We start from the raw sequence: 4825 nt of genomic DNA, 5'->3' as shown, positions 1-4825 counted from the left end.
AAAGAGGGTTTGGAGTTAGAAAGTTGGGAAGAGGCATAGGGACACCTCAACACTTCTACTAATACCAATCCCAGAAAGGATGGTTTAATGTCTTGGGTGTCCCCTGAGGCTTGGGGGACCTGGATTCTGTTCCCTGCCCTGCCACAGGCTTGTGCAACCATGGGCAAGTCTCTTGCAGGCATGTCAGGAAAAAAAGAATTTGGTGCCTAAAGTGAGATGCAGGTAGGATGTAGGTAGCTAAGCTTCCCATGCCCATACTTAGCTGCTGGCCAGGCCTGGAGGCATATCCAATCTATAGGCTCCCTCAGTTTCTTTTTTTGAAACCCTTGGTCCAAAGAGTGGTGCCTCTGCACATGCTCAGAGCTGCCCCAGGGCTGAGCAGCTCAGCACCTCACTCAAGGCAAAGCCCACTCAGAACTCAGAAACAAGGCTTTCCACTTCCACAGTCCCAGTCCGTGCTGTAGGGTAGCAAGTCCCAGAAGTCAGGTGCTCGAGCATGCCCTGGCACCAGCCCCTGCAGGTACATTCCAAGGCCAGACATACACCAGTGAGGCCACTCTAAGCCAGTCTCAGGGACTTCAGAGACTGGGGGCTTAAGAGCAGGAGCAGAAGGAATAGACCAAGGCAGTCTCTTTGGTGTGTTTGGAGTGAACCTAGGGGACACATCTGAGCCTGTGAGCCCACAGACAGCACTCTCACATTCATCAGTGCTAGGAGTTTCCACTGCCCCAAGTACCCAATCCAATAGCATGGTTAACTCGTACTAACAGGATTGGGGGCCTCACAAAATACAAGGTGAGGCACCACTATTTCCTTCTTTTGAGGCAGGCAGAGGCATGGACTAGATGATCTATGGAGGTCTCATCTAGCCCTATTTATCTATGATTCTGTGAAATACTGGTGCCCTAACTTCTATGCAGGCACCTAGTGCACTGACTCCATAAACTTTTTGGGACCAAGAAGCCACTGCCAACCATCACCATTTCTTGCAGGCCATTATGCACTTTTATCATCAAACTTTTACTTGAAAATGGGCAGCAGTGATAGAGTGATCCATGCATAAGCTGAAGACCATTTATTATGGCCCCCTGGACCACCAGTGGCCCATGAACCACATGATGGCAATCACTTGCCTAGTAGAAAGAGCCCTTCCCCAGGAAGTAGAAAACTCAGGTTCAATTAACTAATTTTTTCAGAGAAAGGAGAGTGTGCCCTAACTAGCAGGCGACAGGCAGAAAGCAGGCTATTAGACAGAAAGGGAGTCAAGATTAATTGGGCGAGAGCGAGAGAGGGAGCATGCTCTGTAACCTAGTAGCTAGGGCAGTCAGTTAGCTGCAGGGAGTCCTGGTTCTGGAGAAGTGGCCAAACCCCATCCCACTGAAATGAGGTCACTGGGTTCCCCATGGGTACAGAGGTCCATCTGTATGGAGCTCATGTCAGGATCAAGGACCTATGGGCCAGATTTCCCAAAGGTCTCAGCACACTGAGGGCCAATGTGTGACCAGAAGTGGAACGTGTGATGAATGTGTGACCAAAAGTGGAACTTGCTGGATGCTGGGGACCTTCTTAGAGTTCTTCAACTCCTTAAAACTGTTCTCTACTCTAGTACTGACAGCAAGCAGGACAGCAGTGAGGTTGCCAGGACAGTGCTGTCACTGCCTATTGTGCTGACCAGAAATGCCTCTTTGTTCCCTGGCAGCAGTGTAAGCAGCAGCCCCAGGCATCCACTTTTGGACAGTTTCTATCACAATCATGCCAGCTGCATGGGGGCAGCAGGAAGTCGCTCCTGCCTCTGTGGGTCACACCGGCTATATGTGCCCAGGTTACTTTTTACACCTCTGTTACTTGGGCTACCCACCCATAATAAAATTTGGCTCAATCCCTCTTTCCTGCTCTGTTGGCTACTCACCAGGTTGTCCTCAGGTGACAGAGATCTTGAATTCCTACAAGCTTGAAGTCTCCAGGGACCAGTCAGAGCCCAGGAATTGCCTTTCATTCTTGTGATGATGTAGGAACACTCCTAGGATACAGATGGCCTGCCTAGCACATGCTCCTGCCCACTATCCAATGGCCTGCCCCCATCTTCCCCGCTGCAGCCTCTGCCCCACACTGCCTCTGTCTCGCCCACAGCCTTAGGCCCCCTGGACCTTCACCACCTCTTCCTCATCTCCTACAGCCTCTGCCCCTGCCTGCTCTCCACCCCCCATTTACCCTTGCCCCAGCTCTAGCCCATGGCCCTGGATCCCAGGCTATGATAAGACTTGCTAGATGCTACAGTATTATCAGCAATAAATAACAATTTTGAAAATTGGGCCCCAAAGAGAGTTCTGAGCACCTGCCCACATGGCTCCAACATCTTGTAAAAATGTGGCCTTAACAGACAATCTGGAAGAATGGATCATCTGCTCACAAAATTATCTACTTAAAAGCATTACCTAATATCTCTAATTCTGGAGGAGGCTCATACCTTGTGGGCTAGAATTAAATAGAACACTAAACTAGGCAGGACATATTACTTACCTGCATTCAAACACAAATTACTGGTAACTACAAATGCTCAGGGAATATATGTTTGGAAAGTGTAGATTATGCACAGGATAGTAATAGTCACATCAAGAGGAAATCCTTATTCAAGTGCATGGAAAAATCCCAGGATTAAACATTCAGAAGGAACTCTGCCATCCATGTTGTACTGAACAGCTTCAAATGGCAGGACAGGCTCAAAAGTTAGATACAGGACTGCTCTTAATCTAGTTTGCTCAAGGATTTAAAACAGACACGGATCTCAGAATTGCAGCAGATTGTCTACCTTGATCTTTGTGATGGGGAATTACAAGATCAACCAAAAAAGTGCATACAAGACTGTGTAGATCCTACCTTCCTTTGTCCTTCAGAAATGTTAAATGCTAAGCAAATTTCAAATCAGCTGAACCATGTCAACACAAAAAGAGAGTTCATAAAACAAGCTTAGTATAGGACCAGGTGCAGAATTCTCTTCTCTTTAAGAGAAATAGAGGTTTTTATAGCTCATCTTGAGATCCATATCCAAATGCCAGCTCTCTATAAATCTGTTCTCTGTTAGTATCTAAAGAACGATGGGACTGTCCTGACTAGCAAGACACAGGATGGTCAGGGTAGGGATTGATTTACACCCAGCATTGGTGTTGATCTAGTAAAGGATCACCTTGAGAGGCTTGACACCTTCAAGTCGGCTGGTCCTGACAGATTACACCCTAGGGTACTCAAAGAGCTGGTAAGTGTCATAGCCCAACCATTGGCTACAATATTCAAAAACTTGTGGCGGTCAGGTGAAGTACCTGAAGACTGGAAGCAGGCCAATGTGGTGCCCATCTTCAAGAAAGGGAGGAAAGTAGAGCCAGGGAACTATAGGCCCATAGGCCTGACCTCTATCCCGGGGAAGATTCTGGAGAAAATCATCAAAGAGACCATACTCGACCAACTGGCTGAGGGCAACTTCCTGAGGAATAGCCAGCATGGGTTTGTCACAGGTAGGTCTTGCCTGACCAATGTCCTCTCAGAGACCAAGTGACATATCACCTCGACAATGGAGAAGTGATTGACGTCATTTATCTCAACTTTAAAAAAGCTTTCGATCTGGTATCCCATGATCATCTTATGGAAAAATTGGCCAACTGCAGCCTTGGCTACATCACAGTACGCTGGCTGGGGAACTGGCTTCGAGGCCAGACCCAGAGAGTGGTAGTTGATGGAAATCAATCATTGTGGTGTGCTGTGACCAGTGGGGTCCCCCAAGGCTTCGTCGTTGGGCCTATCCTCTTCAACATCTACATTAATGATGTGGACATTGGAGTTAGAAGCGGGCTGGCCAAGTTCGCTGATGACACCAAACTTTGGGGTAAAGCATCCACATCCAAAGACAGGATGGTGATTCAGGCTGACCATGACAGGCTCTGAAAATGGGTGGATGTAAACCTGATGGCCTTCAACTGAAAAATGTAAAGTACTCCACCTTGGGAAGAAAAACCCACAGCATGCATATAGGCTCGGCAGTGCTACGCTTACTAGCACCACGGCCAAAAGGGACTTGGGGGTCATGATTGATCACAAGATGCATATGAGCCATCAATGTGATGTTGCGGCCGGCAAAGCAAGCAAAACTCTGGCTTGCATCCACAGATGCTTCTCCAGCAAATCCCAGGATCTCATCCTCCTGGTGTACTTGGTCTTGGTGAGGCCACAGCTGGAGTACTGTATCCAATTCTGGGCTCCACAATTTAAAACGGATGTGGAAAAGCTTGAGAGAGTCCAGAGGATAGCCACACGTATGATCAGAGAGTAGGATTATAGGCCCTATGATGAGAGGCTGAGAGCCATGGGACTCTTCAGTCTGGAAAAGCACAGGCTCAGGGGGAATCTGGGGGGTGGCCTATAACTATAGAAGGGGTGTACATCAGGATCTGGGGGAATGCCTTTTCACCAGAGCGCCCCAAGGGATGACAAGGTCTAATGGTCATAAACTTCTCCAAGACCATTTCAGGCTGGACATAAGGAAGAACTTCGTGACCCCAGCTGACTTCCTGCCCTTCGGGCAGGGGGCTGGACTCAATGATCTTCTGAGGTTCCTTCCAGCCCTAATGTCTATGCATCTATGAATAAATGACTCCTGTACAATTCTCTGTTACTGAGCCCAGAATCATCTTTTAAATTCAAGGCAAAACTTAGGGAAATTGTGATATACAGAATCCTTATCTAGGCTATGTATAGTGTCTGAGTCCACCTTGAAACCTGTGGATTTTATTAAGCACTACATTGAAGGTTACCTCTTCATCATTCCCTTATTTTT

Source organism: Alligator sinensis, unplaced genomic scaffold, assembly GCF_000455745.1.
Source record: "Alligator sinensis unplaced genomic scaffold, ASM45574v1 scaffold678_1, whole genome shotgun sequence".
Classification (NCBI taxonomy): domain Eukaryota; kingdom Metazoa; phylum Chordata; order Crocodylia; family Alligatoridae; genus Alligator; species Alligator sinensis.
Note: the sequence above shows the minus strand (reverse complement) of the source record.